Source organism: Triticum urartu, chromosome 5 (genome assembly GCF_003073215.2).
Source record: "Triticum urartu cultivar G1812 chromosome 5, Tu2.1, whole genome shotgun sequence".
NCBI lineage: Eukaryota > Viridiplantae > Streptophyta > Magnoliopsida > Poales > Poaceae > Triticum > Triticum urartu.
This window is the reverse complement of record NC_053026.1, coordinates 56,184,745-56,201,632: the sequence shown is the minus strand read 5'-3', so window position 1 is coordinate 56,201,632 and position 16,888 is coordinate 56,184,745. Positions and strand designations below refer to the sequence as shown.

The 16,888-nt window shown below is 47.7% G+C and overlaps 1 long non-coding RNA gene and 1 pseudogene across 2 annotated transcripts; one reads left to right on the top strand and one right to left on the bottom strand.

The window, feature by feature from the left end:
• The first annotated feature begins 4,263 nt into the window (after positions 1-4,263).
• On the top strand, positions 4,264-5,306 carry LOC125555631. 2 transcript variants are annotated; one of them, XR_007304785.1, is made up of 2 exons: positions 4,264-4,575; positions 4,685-5,306. It is a non-coding gene; the product is annotated as an uncharacterized LOC125555631 (long non-coding RNA). The 2 variants fall into 2 exon arrangements; XR_007304786.1 differs by having other exon boundaries at positions 4,264-4,562; positions 4,685-5,280.
• Positions 5,307-13,054: 7,748 nt separating this feature from the next.
• On the bottom strand, positions 13,055-14,702 carry LOC125506773 (annotated as a pseudogene).
• Positions 14,703-16,888: the final 2,186 nt, after the last annotated feature.

The following is a 16,888-nucleotide window of genomic DNA, read 5'->3' as shown; positions in this document are numbered from 1 at the left end:
ATTTGGTCATGATGAATAAACTCTAATCCCAAGTGTTTTCAAATTTTTGTTTTTCGGAGTTCAAAGTTTCCGCGAGCATCTCGTCGGAACTCCCGTCTAAATCATCACAAGGCCTTAATCTTATTCTTCTCATCCTTGAATTCTATCTCATCATCCTTTTGTCACCGGAGTTCTTCATGGTGGTTCAGCAGGATTTAATTAATTCTTCAGGTGTTCATCAAGATTCTTGTTGGAGGAGCGCAAGTATCTTTTCCTCTTGCGTCTTGATGTGCAATTAATTCTCCATATTCTTTTGAAGTGGAGTTTTGCATTTCTTCGTTCTTCTCAGCTATTCAATCATTTCCGATTGTGGCCGGTTATCACCTCATAATTTTGAGATGTTTTCCATAAGCCCACAAAAAGCTTATTCTTTTCGTTGTTGAATTTCCAACAACTTCGTTCAACCCTTCTTCATAAGGATGCTTTTCAAACTCAATTATGGTAGAAGATGTCATTTTTCTTCTTCGTTCTTTTCATTAAACTCTTTCAATTCTTCCAGTGGCATTGTGTTGTTCCTCTCGTTAAGTATCGTTCCATCTTGTCAAGTTCATGTTCAATTCTTTCCATGATTCAGCCGGAGGGCTGCCTAAATTCTGTCGTTCTTATTCCTTTTCTATCTTGTTCTAACCGGAGTGGTTTCAGAGTCTATCTTGTTCCCGAGCTTTTGATTCTCGTCATATTCACCGTTTCTCTTTTCTACCGGAGTGCTCTCGTCTTTGTTCATCTTCTCTCTTGTGTTATTGTTTCACCTCTTTCGCTTTTCTTCTGTCTCGTTCCTGAGATCTCGGGACGAGATCTCTTGTTAGTGGAGGAGAATTGTATCGCCCCGAGTCCGATGTGCCAGGTGTCCTCCGTTTACTCGCCGTCGTTGCCATGTCATTCGCCTGCGTGTTGAACTTTGCCATGTCATCATGTGCATTTCATCTGCATGTTTTTCAAAACTTGCATCCGGCCACTTTCTCCGTTGTCCGTTTGGGAATCCGACACTCTCACACGCACTCGTTGCACCTCTCAGATCTTGTTTCGTGAGCAGGAGAAAAATGTTCTCGGAATGGGATAAAAGTTGGCGTGCGGTGTTGTTGTGTTGTAGGTAGACCGCCTGCCAAATTTCGTCGCATTCGGAGTCTGTTGATAGCCCAACCATCATCCGTAGCGGCTCCGTTGCCGGTTTATTCGTCGGATGTTTTCGGTCTCCGGAAGCAGTCGCCAGGCCTCTCTCTGACCTCTCTCACTCAGCCCAAAGCCTCTCTCACCCATCCTACAAGGCCCAACCAAACCCTCCTCGCATCCGGTGCCATCCGATCATGATCGGAGGGTCCAGAAGCCCCTCCTAACCCTCATCCTAGCCCCCCTTTCCTATATAAACCCCCCCCCATGCCATTTTTGGCCTCCACCTACCTCCCTCCTCAATTTCCGCAGCCAGCCGCCACCTCCCTCCTTGTTTTCAGCGCCGGCCGCTCCCCCTCTGCTACTTGGCGCGCCACCGTTCGCCAGTCACCACCAGCATCGCCCTCCTCCGCCTCTCCTGCGCCGCCACGTCGCCGCCTCCAGCCACTCTGGGCGCGCCACCTCGCCTTCTCCACCGTCCCACCTCGCGCGGCCCGCTGCGGCCCGCAGCCGGCCCGACCGACGCCCGCGCGAGCCCGCGCGCCAGCCGCCCGAGGCGCCTCGCCGGCTCCCGACCGAGCCTGCCGCTACCGCCTACTCCTCCCCGAGCGCGCCGCCCCGCCGCCGCTCTGGAAGGGGCTCGTCGGAGCACGAGCCCCCAGCCCCGCCAGCTGCAGCCCGTGCGCCTCCGTGGCCTTGTCACCCTGCCACCCGAGCTCCTTGCCGTCCTCAAGGCGCCGCTGCCCGAGCTCCTTGTTGTCCCCATGGCGCCTCCGCCCTCGTGTTCGTCACCGAAGGACCAGACCCCATCGGATCCGGCCGCCCTGGCCTTTCCTTCGCCGGATCTGGCAGATTTCGGCGACCCTGGTCGCCCCGCCATCGCCTGCATGCCAAAGCCGCCATGGCCGGCCTCCTCTACACGTCGTACCGCCTTGTCCAGCTTCGCGCCAGATCCCGCGGTCCAAATAGGCCCGTGTCATCCTGTTGGATCCCCTCGTCCTGTTTCCCCGAGGTCCAATTTTCTTCCAAGTCCCTGAAAACTCATATTATGTGTGCATGTCTGGGTGGCTCTATCTTCGTGCATATTAATCCGTTTTGCGTGTATGATATGTCGAATTGTTCATCTCTGAATGCTCCACATGCTAGTGTCACTTGTATGCATGTCACTATCCATATTGATGCTAGAATCCTTGTTGCAAAAGTGCTAAATGATATAATCTACTGGAAATTGTTGTAACTTGTTGATTTGTCTTTTTCATAGCATTTTGTGTGTTTATCTTTTGAGCATTATGTCAACATGTTTTACAAGCATCTTCATGCCATCTTTACAGTGATGCAATCCATGTATTTTTATGTGCCTTGTGGTGACTAGCACAAGCATGCAAAGTGTGCCACTTGATGTTTGTTGTTCTCTGAGACAGTGATTTTTGCTAAGTCTGTAACTGTTATATTAAGTTGCCATGTTAACTTGGTGCTACTATCAATTCCATGCATAATCAGGAAATGCCTAGTTGACATATTTTGATTTCCATGTTATGCTCTATCATGCCATGCCATTTTATGCCTCATATATGTCATGTAGCATATGTTTCTGTTGCCATGAACATGCCTAAATGATGTTCCAGTTTTCTGTTAACTTCATGATGACATGTTGTGAGCTTGTTATTAATTAATCTATGCCACTTTTGGAGATGCTCCAATTATATGAGTTGAAGCATTCTATGAGTACTTTAACCACATGCCAAGTTTGATAATTTGGGGATTTATATAACCTTTGTTCCAAGCTTGCAAACATGCTCTGCTGATGTTGTTGTTTTACACTTCCTGAAACTGTTACAATATTCAAACTTGTCTTGAAGGTTCCCACTAGTCCAGGAGCTATATGGTTATGATGCCTTGATGATATTTGCTCTTTGTTATGTGTAATTTGATGCCATTCCCTTGGTTGCCATATAATTTGCTGTAGTTTGTCTCTTTCTTGCTCTCAAGTTGCCATCATGGCAAATCTGTCAACCTGTTAACAACATGTTCCATTTTGCAAGTATCATAGTAATTACTCCATGCATCATATGAATTTGTGCCCATGGACTAAGTTGAAGTATATCATGTCTACTACATGCCCATGTCTTTTGCATAATTATTAAAGTTGCTATGCTTGTTGTTATGTGCCTCCAAAGTCAGCATCATAATGCTATTGTTTTGCATTCCCAGATTTCCTCTAAGTCCAAGAGTCGGCTTATATCATGTTTGCATCTTGTCTTGATGATTCCCATGAACCTGTTGCTCATATGGTTATGACATGTTGTGTGTTTTGAGATCCATGATATGTACTAGCATGCCATGCTTTTGCTTGCCATGTTCTTGCACTGTAGCTTAATTATTTCTTGCCTCCAACATGCCATCGTATAAACTCTGCTCATGCATATGCTTTGTTTTTCACCAAGTCATAATCTGTGTTATCAAGTTGCCTTTTGCTTTGCTCATGTTGGATTAATCATGATGCCTATGAACCTGTACCTTGATGTTATTTGAAGCATGTAATCTGTATTTTAAGTACATATCAAGTTTGTGTCCATATGTTTCCTGTAGCATGTTGTTTCCTTGATTGCAAAGTGCTTATTTGCTGTTTTGGGCAGATTGTGTTTGAAACTTGTATTGAGTGTATGTGTTGAACTGTTGCTCCGTTTTGAGCATGTTCTATATGAAACTTGCTTCCTGTTGCATGTAGTTTCATCTTGCCTTGTTGCATCCTTGGTTTGATTATGTGTGCTTGATGTTTGAATGCATTTTGCATCAATGCTATGTTTAACTTGTTTTGCTCATATCTTCTAGGCCGTAGCTTCGAATTAAACGAACTTTATATGTAACTTGACTAGAAAACCGTGTAGATCATCTTGGTGCTCTTTAAATTGATGTTTAAGAGGTAATAGCACCCCGGGTACCCTAACTTGCACAGCATGTGACATTTTAGTCCTAAACTTGCAAAGTGCAACCCCATCATACCCCAATTTGCACCTCATGTGATGTTTTAGTTCCAGGCCAATCAAAGAACCACAATTGGCGGCCCGGTCGGCACACGCCGTTTTGCAAAACCCCCCTGTCATTTTCCCTAATTAACCCGCACTTCACCTCCACCTGAATTAAATCTGTCCGGAAGGAATCGAGTTCGCGTCCGCCTCAGCTCCAGCTCCAGCTCCGGGGTCCGCCGCCTCGTCGTGTCCGACCACTTGCTGCCCACCACGCAGCGCCTCAGGGGCGCCTCGCTGCCCGCGTCCTCCGCGCACAGGGCCGCCGCCCAGCAGTGCAAGCCCGCGCCGCAGGTCGCCTACACCCAGAGCTTCCAGTACGGCCAGGCAATGGCGCACTAAGCAGATTGCTTTGCAAGCTCGTGAAGAAGGAGAAGATTTAGGTCTCAGGTGAGATCGATGGGTAAGATGGCTCGCAACACGATTATATCTGGGAATTTAGAATTGTAGTTTACCCTGCTGCTTTCTTTTCTTTTTTGTGGGTGGATCTGATGTCTCTACATATATAATAGATACCGAGTGTATGTTGGTGGACCACCAGCATACAACTCCTCTATGGCCGGATCAGCGCAGCCGTTCATCTCCTCCATGCCTGCCCAGAGCCGCCATCTATCTCCACTATGGCCGTCAAGATCTGGCACTCTGGCTGCAAGAAGAAGATTGCTGTTGTCCAAGAAGACCGATGGGTTCAGTTTCAGAGTTTGAGTTCAATACTTGAGCCTGCACTTTAAGTTGGATCTGCAAGAACAGTGCAGAAACGATGGATGAAACTGAAGCTCCTGGTTTTGTTGCAGTTAAATTTAGGAGCTATGGTCAGTTCATGTATATTGTTTTCAATCATAGTCCCTTCATGTATACATGTTCATAGCATTGTGAGGGGAGTATATAGGAACAGAGACTCTGACTGAATTGCCTATTGAATTGTTTCTTACCCCAGGAGGCCGGAGCTGATTGTGTCATGTTTGATTCTTAGAAATATTTTTGCTAGTGCTAACTGAACTTTAATAGCGATGGCTTCAACTATATTGAGTAAGATCATATTGGGGTTTGGTTTGGTCAGAGTTACACTGTTGAAATTGTTCATTACAGATTTATAGCTGTAATTCAATCGATACATGTGGCAGTTTTTATTTAGTGTAATGGCTCTATGTAGTTAATGTTTTCTTTTATATAAATATGTGAGGAGCTATTCTAGAAGAGGATTCAGCAGCATGTGTCTTTGTACAAAGTATACCAGGCAAATCTGCATGCAGTATTGCTCTCTGCTCTGCACTAGTGTTCTCTGGGGCTCTGTAGTATATATAGCATGTGTCTTTGTGTTCCATTGAACGTTTAGGTTCATGAACAAGAGAACCACCGAGCCACCTTCACGGCTGTGTAACCACTACTTTGCACAATTTAAACGGGTATCACACTTATCCCACATAAACAAGATGTGGGTGTTGACGGGCTTCCCACTTGCAGCCTGACTGGTGGTTCTTTCCATTCTTTTGGGTTCGTGGGTGCGATGTAAATGTTGGTCCTTTATGTTTTTGCCTCCTGTAGTAAATAAAAAGCTAATGCAGATTCGTGATCGACTGCTCCTATGTTCGTCTTGATGATATAGATGCCGTCCACTGCTTCTCTTCAGATCTGAAGAGCTAAACCATCTTTCCAGTTGCTACCAGCTAATGGTTTGTGCAGCTCACAATAGCTGGTGGAGCTAGCTAATGAGGGTTTTGTTTTCCTTTCGTAATGGCTTAATACAACAAATGACACGCATTATAATTATAGAAAGCAGTTCCATATGATGGAAGTGCTGCTCAAACAAATAAAATAATGATGAGCATGCTTCGTTAGACTGTAATGTCGGTGCATCGACAAGGTAGAATAAAATAATAAGAACGTGTCGGTGTATTAGCAAAGGAGAAGAAAAACAATAAAAAATGGAGAAGAAGACAAAGAAGAAAAGGAGACAGTTCACACACGAAAATTTGCACATTTCTTTTCCAAGTTCGGTGTATGTTTCTCAAGCTACCGTCTTTTTGAAAAAGTGCAAGGGGGTTTTTACGAAACTGCATGCGCTGACCGGGCCAGTCACCTGGCTGTCAATTGTCGAGCTGTGGTTGGCCTGGGACTAAAACGTCACATGCAGTGCAAGTTGGGTATGGTGGGGTTACATTTTACAAGTTTGGGACTAAATCATCACATTTTGTGCAAGTTAGGGTACCTGGGGTGCTATTACCTCGATGTTTAACAACTTTAACATAATGTTTTGTTCAGATCTGGACCAATTTCAAAATTTGCATATGGGGAGTTTCTGGAATTGTTATATTTTGTTTCCGGCCTCGTTTAAACGTGTTTAGATGTATTATTCTTGTATGCATCATCTCTTGCCATGAGTAGCACCATGTAGCCTTGTCATGCATCATACTTGGTTGAGCATCATGCCATGTTATGTATTGTGTGTTTACCGCGTTGTTTGCTTCTTTTCGGTTGTGCTTCTTCTCGATAGTTTCGGTTTCATTGCGATTGTGAGGACTTGTTCGACTACGCTTGGTTCGTCTACGTGGCTTTGTCTTCTTCATGGACTCGATCTTCTTCCTAGCGGGATTTCAGGCAAGATGGCCGTCACCTTGGATCTCACTACTATCTTTGTTATGCTAGTTGTCTCGATGCTATCGCTATGTCACGCTACCTACCACTTGTTTATGAAGTCTCCCAAATTGCCTTGATAGCCTCTAACCTTTTCACCCTTCCTAGGAAAAACTGTTGCTTGGCTATGTTACCGCTTTGCTCAGCCCCTCTTATAGCGTTACTAGTTGCAAGTTGTTCCATGTTGGGACATGGATATCATGGAGATCTTGGGATATCACAATATCTCTTATTTAATTAATGCATCTATATATTTGGTAAAGGGTGGAAGGCTCAGCCTTTTGCCTGGTGTTTTGTTCCACTCTTGCCGCCCTAGTTTTCGTCATACCGATTTTATGTTTCTTGATCTTGCGTCCCTAACACGGTGAGGGTTTATGGGCCCCTCTTGACAGTTCGCTTTGAATAAAACTTTTCCACCAAGGCCCAACCTTGGTTTTACCATTTGCCTAATAACAACTAAAACTTGCATAGGGACTTTCCTGACCCCGAGGACTTAATCAACCCCCCCCCCTCGGGCCAGTGCTCGTCATGAGTGTTGGTCCAAAATGGCAGTAGCCGGGGCCACCAATGGGTGTGCCAGCCGGAAACTTAGCCAATCCGATCGTGGCCTGAGAGAGATACGCGCGGCTACTATCAGGGTGTCGGCACGTTAGGAGGTCTTGCTGGACTTGTTTTACCATTGCCGAAATGTCTTGTGCACCGGGATTCCGAGTCTGATCGGAGGGTCCCGCGATGGAGGATTGCCTCCGTGGATCGTGAGCTTGTCATGGGCTAAGTTGGGACACCCCTGCAGGGTTTAAACTTTCAAGAGTCGTGCCCGCGGTTATGTGGCAGATGGGAATTTGTTAATATCCGGTTGTAGTGAACTTGAAGTAAACTCAATTAAAATACACCAACCGCGTGCGTAACCGTGACTGTCTCTTTTCGGGGAAGTTCAAGAGGAGAACATGGTTGGGTTATGTTTGAATGTAAGTAGTTCAGGATCACTTCTTGATCATTACTAGTTTGCGACCATTTGCGTAGTTTCTCATCTTACTCTTATGTTTGTAAGTTAGCCACCATACTTTGCTTAGCCGCTGCTGCAACCTCACCACTTACCCTTTCCTACCCATTAAGCTTTGCTAGTCTTGATACCCAATATAATGGAATTGCTGAGTCCTTGTGGCTCACAGATTACTACACCAACAGTTGCAGGTACATGTAATGCGATGATCATGACGTGAGAGCGATGTTTACTTGTTTTGGAGTTCTTCTTCATCGATCATGGGATAGGTTCCTGGTCGACAGCCTGGGCTAGCAAGTGGATGTCGTTTGAGTTTCTGTTTGTGTTTCATCCGTAGTCGGATGTTGTTCTCATGTATGATGTTGATGTATTCTTGTGGCATTAGTATGCCCTTTGTTTGTATCCTCAGCTATTATGTAATGGTACGATGTAATGATATCCATCTTGCAAAAGCGTCTGCAATATGCACTTCTATCCTTGGTGGGACCTTTGAGTTCCTTTAGGATAGAGTCGCATATTGGGCGTGACAGAGGGGGCGCTACACAAGGACACAATATTGTCTTAGCCGTGTGCGGCGCCCCCATCCACCGTCTACTCCCTCGGTCATATTTTCATAGTGCTTAGGCGAAGCCCTGCGGAGATCTCATCACCATCACCGTCATCGCGCCGTCGTGCTGCTGGAACTCATCTACTACTTTGCCCGTCTTGCTGGATCAAGAAGGCGAGGACGTCACCGAGCTGAACGTGTGCTGAACGCAAAGGTGTCGTACGTTTGGTACTTAATCGGTTGGACCGTGAAGAAGTTCGACTACATCAACTGCGTTGTCTAACGCTTCCGCTGACGGTCTACGAGGGTACGTATACACACTCTCCCTCTCGTTGCTATGCATCCCCATGGATAGATCTTGCGTGTGCGTAGAATTTTTTTGTTTTCCATGCAAAGTTCCCCAATAGTATCGCTTAGTGCGGGCTGAAGGGGGGGTATCGGTTGGACTGTTTCCCCCACTATAAAAGGCGGTCTTCTTCCTCAAGAAGGGAAGAAGACCCACCTCTTTTCCCCAAGTTCCATTGTTTCACCAAAGCTCATTTTCGCCCGATCTCTCTCCCTAGCCAATCAAACTTGTTGATTTTCTAGGGATTGGTTCAGAAGGCCCCGATCTACACTCACCAAGAGAAATTTGATTCCCCCACTAATCCCTTGCAGATCTTGTTACTCTTGGTGTCTAAGCACCCTAGATGGTTGAGGTCACCTCAAAGCCAGGTATCGTTGGGAGCCTCCAATCAAGTTGTGGAGATAGCCCCAACCTTGTTTGTAAAGGCTCGATCGCCGCCTTCAAGGGCACCACTAGTGGAATCACGACATCTCGCATTGTGTGAGGGCGTGAGGAGAATACGGTGGCCCTAGTGGCTTCTTGGGGAGCATTGTGCCTCCACACCGCTCCAACGGGGACGTACTTCCCCCAAAGGGAAGGAACTTCGGTAACACATCCTCATCTCCATCGGCTCCACTTGTGGTTATCTCTTCCCTTTACTTTGTGCAAGCTATTGTTGTGTTGTATCCTTTGCTTGCACTTGTTGTTGTTGTTGTTGTTGTTATTGTTTGCATTATATATGTTGCTCACCTAGTTGCACATCTAGACAACCTATTTGTTGCTAAACCTAATTTGTGAAGAAAAGCTAAAAATTGGTAGTTGCCTATTCACCCCCCCCCATCTAGTCAACCATATCGATCCTTTCACCTAAGCAACAAATGCAGAGAGATCTCAAGCGCACACAATTCAATGCCATTTCAACCTCTGGGGGCTTCCCAGGCACCACATCGTGTGCACCACCCTGAAACGAAAATATAGGTGTGCTCATAGCTACCATGGGGTTGTTAATAACCGGACCAGTAATCTGCTAGAGATCCCATCCAAGCTACGCGGTGGGAGACTTCGTCTAACAGTGCTGACCTGCAATCCAAGATAAGAGGAGCAACGATCACTACTGTCATACTTTTGCGAAGGAGATGGCAAGCCAGCCAATGATATTCGGAATAGCAACAATCATCAGTGACTGTAAAAATTAATGAGCAAGCTTGTTAGAAATACATAGAATATCATTAGTTTAGCTAGCTACTGAAACATTGCAAAGATACGCCCAAAATTCAAAAGTTTGGCACATCAGTAATGCTCCGTCCCCCACATTTGGTTCATTTCAATTCCTTGATTACCACAAAAATGACAGAACTAAGTGTTGACCCATGGAGCTGATAAGGCCCAACCCCTAATGTAGCAGATTGTGCCAGCAAGGCATTGATTTTGGAGCGCATAATTTCAAGTTTATCCAAATAAGAACTAATCAACATTTGATATACAAAACCACATCCACTTTATTTGATTTGAATTAACCAAAATGTTGAATAGGTATTGGTTGCAAGGGGCATCAATCAACCAAGCATTGACATTGACCCTTGTTAACTTTCAAGCCACAAGCAGCAGCAAACTGACCCATCTCGCAATGATATACTACTGACAACAACCGCATAGAGCAAGGCGAGTAGGCCAAAGAAAGAAAATCTCACCCCAGATGGCCGCTGGCGATGGCCCCGACCATGGCGCTGACGTTGGAGAGGGAGCCGAACACGGAGAAGTACAACGCGCGAGGGAGCACTGCCAGGCAGGGGAGTGGGGACAGAGGCAGGGCACGGGAAAACGGAGGGTGAGGCATTGGAGTTGAGAAAATGCGACGGCGGCTCGCGGTGGATCTCCTTATCCACCGCCGTCGGCAGCTCCCCAAGACTCGACGGCTCGAGGGGAAGTCAAGTTGGATGGTGGCGGCGACATCATAGAGGAGGGGGCTAGGTCAGGGGAGTGGGGAGTGGAGGAATGGAGGGGAATGTGAGGAGTGGGGAGTGGAGGAGTGGACGACGCGGTCGCGGCTGTCTCATTGATTAGGGGGGTACTCGCTCCGTCAAAAAAAGTTTGTCCCTCAAATGGATGTATCTAGCACTGTGCTAGATACATCCATTTAAGGGACAAGCTTTTTTGGACGGAGCGAGTACCAGTGAATTGGAAAAGACCACGTGGCGCCAGCCTATGTGAAATCCTGAAAATGCCCTCCGCGGGGCAAGGAAATTTCAGCCGGTGGCACGAACCCGGTGTCGATTCCCAGCAATACCTTCCACACCCACGTCGAAAGCCAATGACAAAACTAGCTCACACCACCTGGGCCCCGCCTGTCATAGAGAGGTGGGAAGTAGCACGAGTGAAAAACGAAGCGCACTATTCATTGCAGCAGTGTTTATATCGATCTGACGGCCAGGATCGCTCCATCTAGAGATCCGACGGACAAAATCATTTTGGGAACATAATTTGACAGCCCAAAATCACATGCCGTGAGAAGGCTCCATTTTTGCTCCGGGAATGGAATTTGTCGTTGCCTCTATCATTCGGACCGTGAGTTTTGTCCCAGCCCACAGCCACCCCATAGTCCAATAGTCCATAGAGCACACAGCACGGATCGCCGCAACAAGGGCAAAGCAGAGAAGTTCGATCAACTTGACGGACGAGTGAGATCACGTCGTATAAAGTCATACACACTATTCATCATACGCACAGCAATTTCGAGCAAAGAACGCCGGTTTCTTCTATGAAAAAAAATTCTTTATTTGACACTGTCTTAAAATCTGGTTCCTTATTTGACACTAGAAAAGTTCTTCTTTCCTATTTGACACTAGTCCTAAATTTTATTCCCTATACGACACTTCCGTCCATTCTGAGCCTAAATGACACCTGAAAAGACGATTTTGCCCCTCACGCGATATGTGTGTGCGCGTGTGTGCTGTTGCGTGTGTGGGTGCATGCACACATGTGTGCTGCTGCTGCATGTGTGCCGCTGCATGTGTGTTTGCTATTGCGTGTGTTGTTGCGTGCCTATGTGCTGCTGCTGCGTGTGTGTGTGCTGCGTGCGTGTGTGTTGCTGTGTGTGTGCGCGTGCATGTGTGTTGCTGCGTGTGTGTGCGCGCGTGTGTGTGCACGTGTGTGTTGTTGCATGTGTGTGCGCATGCGTGTGTGTTGGTGCATGTATATGTGTTGCTGCGTGTGTGCTCCTGCGCTCGCACCGGTGCTGCATGTGTGCGCTATTGTCCCCCACACACATACCACATGAGGGACAAAAGAGTCTTTTCAGGTGTCATTTAACCTTAAAATGAACGGAAATGTCATATAGTGAATAAAATTTAAAACTTATGTGAAATAGGGAAGAAATTTTTTTCAGTATCAAATAAAAAAGCATATTTTAAGATAGTGTCAAATAAGGAATTTTCTCTTCTTCTATCTAGGAAAAAAGAAAAAAGAGGTAGTGAGCGCCGGCTCATCCATTCCCCTCCCCCCTGTGTCCAAAAAAAACATCCCTCTCCCCCGACCCCGAGCGGCGGAGCGCCGCCTCCGCCGGCCGCCGTTGCTGCCGTCGTCGACCACCTCCTGGTGCTGCCGTCGAAGATCATCTCGCCATCGACCACGAAGCTATTGGACTCGAGGCAAGGAGAAGCTGAGGAGGAAGCGCCGCGTCTGCAGCTGCCCGCCGTTGAGTAGAGGGTCGACCGCCGTCTCTACCTGCCCGTCGTCGACCACCTCCTCGCCGGATCGCCGCCGTCGACCAGAGACGGCCACAAATCTGGAGGACGCGGGGGATGGAGCCGGTCCGGACGCGCCTGCACCTGCACGCGGTCTCCCCTGTCCTCTCCTCTGTTTGTTCCTATGCTCTCTGATGACTGATGACTGATCTATTGAGTGCCAAATTTTTCAACAATTAGTACTGAATTGTCAGCACTTAGTACTGATCTATTGAGCATTGACCACGTCGACCCTGACTCTTTGCATCTCAGAGCTGTTGCTACCGGGCAAGATCAATTCATCTTCCAAGTGAAGTGTGACTGCTTAGGAGCAACAAAGGTCTTGCGATGCAGAGATCTTGAAATTGCCGGGCAACATGCAAATTGCCACTGCCAACGCAGCTCTCTTCAAGGAGAAGAAGGGCAACCACACGGCAAGCATTGTAAAAGCAATCTCAAATTGACAAAAAAAAGAAAAGGAGAAGAAGGGCAAGCTTTGGGATAGAGAACAGAAAACTGAAGGTTGTTAACCTGAATGGTGACTCCACGGTGCTAGGAGCATTGCAAACTGAAGTCAGTGCCTTAGAGAGGCACACCCTGTCACTGGCCAAGGATTGCTTGCCTTCGAACAAACTAAAGAAAGAGGTATACAGCTATGTTCTTTTTGCATCTTCCTCATTTGTGTTCATGTTGGAGCATGATGCCAGTTTATTCAGCTCATTTTGCTAGACATGATTATGCTTGTTTCCCTTTAGTCCAGGACAAGAATTTGGCATGCATATATACAGCTAATTATTTCATTTCCAGTGACAAGCAGGAACAAAAACAATCACCGGTGTAATAGTAACACAGGAAAACTATCGAATAGTTTCTCGATGAATCCGAAAACAGTGTCTAACTCTAATCCAAACAAGAATCTGGGTATAGTTGTAGTACACACAAGTATCACATTGTTTGTCTAACAAAACTTCAGTCTAACACATCTCCTGTGTCTCAATCAGAGTGCAGCCCAGGACAACAGGCGACTCATCCACTTAGCGCCTCTGCTAAGCGTCGAAGAAACTCCAGCCGGGGAGCAACGGCTCGACCACCAATGACGAAGTACACAAGCTCCTGGTGGTCGTCCCGGGTGCTCTTGAAGAACTCCAGTGGGGATATCAATGTGGGCTCGTATCCCCAGCAGAAAACTAGCCCGGCTTTCTTCTGCCAGGTGCCAAGAACTGCTCCAAGGTCTTCTCCCATTACCCTCCTGTGGTCCTCGTATGTCAGCTCCCATGCCAGTGGGTCGCCCTCGCCGCTGCTCCTGGCATTCTGATAAAGCGCAGCTCCCCGTCCCTCGAACCATATCATCAGCTTGGTGGGATGTGACCTCCATGCCCCGAAGACCCTTCCCTGGCAGGGAGCAGCAACGACAGAGATCTTCTCCCATCCTTGATCAAGCTTCAGCTGCCACAGTACAACATCGGTGTTGGTGTCGGCCCGCGACGCGACACAGATGGAACCCGACAGCTGCATGAGCCCCGAGTGGAGAGCCTCATGGGGGAGGTCCACCTTGATGCTCGTCTCCTCCTGGAGGTTGAAAACTATCAACCGCCGGATCCGGTTGTCGTGCCCGCCAGCCTCCAACATGTAGACCAGGTTGTCTAGGCAAATAGAAGGATCAAGCTCTGCGATATTGTCGGAGGGAAGGATGCTCCGTGGCTGGGTGCTTGGGTGACCGCCGAGGCTCTTGACCATTATAGACCCGTTCTGCAGCATCAAGATCTTGAAGTTCTTGGCAGATTTGCAATAGCCGAACCCACAGAACCTGTGCCTGGAATCGAATTCCATAAAGACTAGCATCACATCAATCTTTAAAGCAGGGTTGAAGATGACGCAGCCGCTAAACCTTTTGGTGACGAGATTTGAAACCTGGAGAGCGATCAATCCATTGGCAGTTCCAAAGTAGCTGTAACCGAACTTGGCGCTGAGCCCATGGCAGAAACTAGAGGATGGAGTCTCGTCACGGGAAGGTGAAATTCTGACGATCCCCCATGATGATGGGATCGATGCAGTAGGCCATGTGCACGTCGCTCGCCTGTGGTTGGCGAGATTTGATCCAAAAGGAGGAACCCGATACAGCGGCCATCAGGTTCTTGGATGCGCTTGCGTAGCGGAAGATGTCTCGCGAGGGGAGACGAGCGAACAGCTCCAGTACGAGATCCTGGGAGAGCTCCTCCTCCGATCCGTCCTCCTCCGATCTCTTTCTCTTCTTCCTCCCGGCCTCCTCCTGGACAGGTGGCTTCTTCCCTGAATCCATGGCGAAACTGGCGAAACCTAGCGGTTGTCAGCTCTGACGAGATACGAATCCCCCTGCGCGGCTGCGCCTCGTGTATTTATTAGGAATCGCAGCCACGGAAAAGGTTTTCCTTTCTTTTGTTTAGTATAGGGAATCAGAAAAGGAAAAAGTTCGGGGGTACTAGCCGTAGGACTACCTATTCTTTTCCCTCCATTGAACTGCTTCCTTACCATATACCCCGTTCCTAAATATAAATTTTTTTAGACATTTCAAATAGACTACAACATATGAATGTATGTAGACATATTTTAAAATGTAGATTCACTCATTTTGCTCCGTATGTAGTCATTTGTTGCAATCTCTAGAAATACTTATATTTAGGAACAGAGGGAGTATATACGGAGTATATACGATCCCCATGCCAATGGAAGGAGAAGGTCCGACTATCCTTCATCTCAAAAAAGTAAAAACAAATTACCTCGAGATTTCGAGACCATCAAACTATCACTATTGTCGCAAGAATGAGCCGCCGACATTTTCTGTCGGAGTAATGGGCCACAGGTAGTCTAACCCGAGTCCCTGAGCCTTTCAAGACATTGGGCCGACTGCGCCCCACAAACGTCCAGAATGAAGCGTCGCCTTCTGGTGACCAGCTGGCTCAAGTGGCCGGTTGCCGGAAGATGGCCAAGCTCCAGAAGACAGCACCAAGACGGGCCGACTCCAAACAGGCGGCCTCCAGAGAGGTCGGCTCCTAGCAGGTGGCCCACGGCGCCCTCAAAGTCTGCGCCCTCATTAAAAAGACAAGACATAATATGGCTACAATGTAGCCCATCACCCCCATATCCAAGGCAAGGCGTAGCCACGGTGCCCCGTACCGGCGGAGATCTCCGCACGATGCGGCACCGTTGCCACTCCGTCCTTAACGTCACCCCTGACAGGCGGAGCCCTGTTCCCACGACGGCCTGTCGGTACGGCCTGCAGGCGACGGGCCCTACTAGGCAGCGAGAGCCCGTGTATTTATAAGGAATCACAACCATGGAAAAGGTTTTTCTTTCTTTTGTTTAGTAGGGAATCAGAAAAGAAAAAAGTTCGGGGGTACTAGCCGTAGGACTACCTATTCTTTTCCATCCATTGGATTGCTTCCTTACCATATACGATCCCCATGCCGATGGAAGGAGAAGGTCCGACTATCCTCCATCTCAAAAAAGTAAAAATATGACCTCAAGATTTCGAGACCAGCGATCTATCGCTACTGCCGCAAGAATAAGCCTCTGATGTTTTCACTTGTACATGACGTGCACTAGACAAAGGAAAGTGTCAACACCTCTTATCGGTGTTAAAAAGGAAAAACAAAGAGATCCCTTCCCTCGGCGCCTCAGTGGCGCTGGCCACCACTCTGGTGTCGGCGTCCACCCTCTCATGGCCTCGTGCATCTTGCTCTCGGCTGGCTCCTTCGCCTCGGGCTCACCCTCCCTGCCAAGGCCGTCGCTCCTGGGCACAACTTTCAGTCTCATCGTCCTGGTTGGCGCCTCGGGACCAACTCGTGGCCCATGCGCCTCCACCGCATGCAGATTGGCAATCTATGGACGGCCGGCGCCCCTGCGAACTCCCCCTCGACGGTGTCATGGATTATGGGGGTATTCATCACGTCGGCCTTTCATTAATGGGCCGGGCCGAGGACCACAGACAACTGAAGAATGGGCCACGTAAGCTATAGCCCTCAGTGTACTCAAGATGGAATGCTTACTTTGCATACACTTCAAGGCATATTCAAATATTCAGCATGTTTATGTCTAGATGCAACCGACCATGTGTAACCCTAGGTACCCCTCGGCCCCTATACAAGCCGAGGGTTTAGGTATGTAGATGCAAGTTAGATTCATTCATGCGATCTTGAGGTAGATCATCCTGTACTTTGTACCCCATCCACAATTAATACAATACAAGCAAGACGTAGAGTTTTATCTCTTCGAGAGGGCCCGAACCTGGTTAAATACCATGTCTCTCTACTTCCTGTTATCATCAAGCCGATATCACCAGCTTAGGACCCCCTATCCGAGATCTGCCGCATTTAGCTCCGACACTGGTGGCCCATGCAGGTCACTCTGTGTGATCACGAAAGCTCGATGGCTCATCTTTGGATCGACGAAAACATTGATTATGGGAAGACGTTCTTCCCCGGGCAGCCTTTTGCCTTCGACATCATC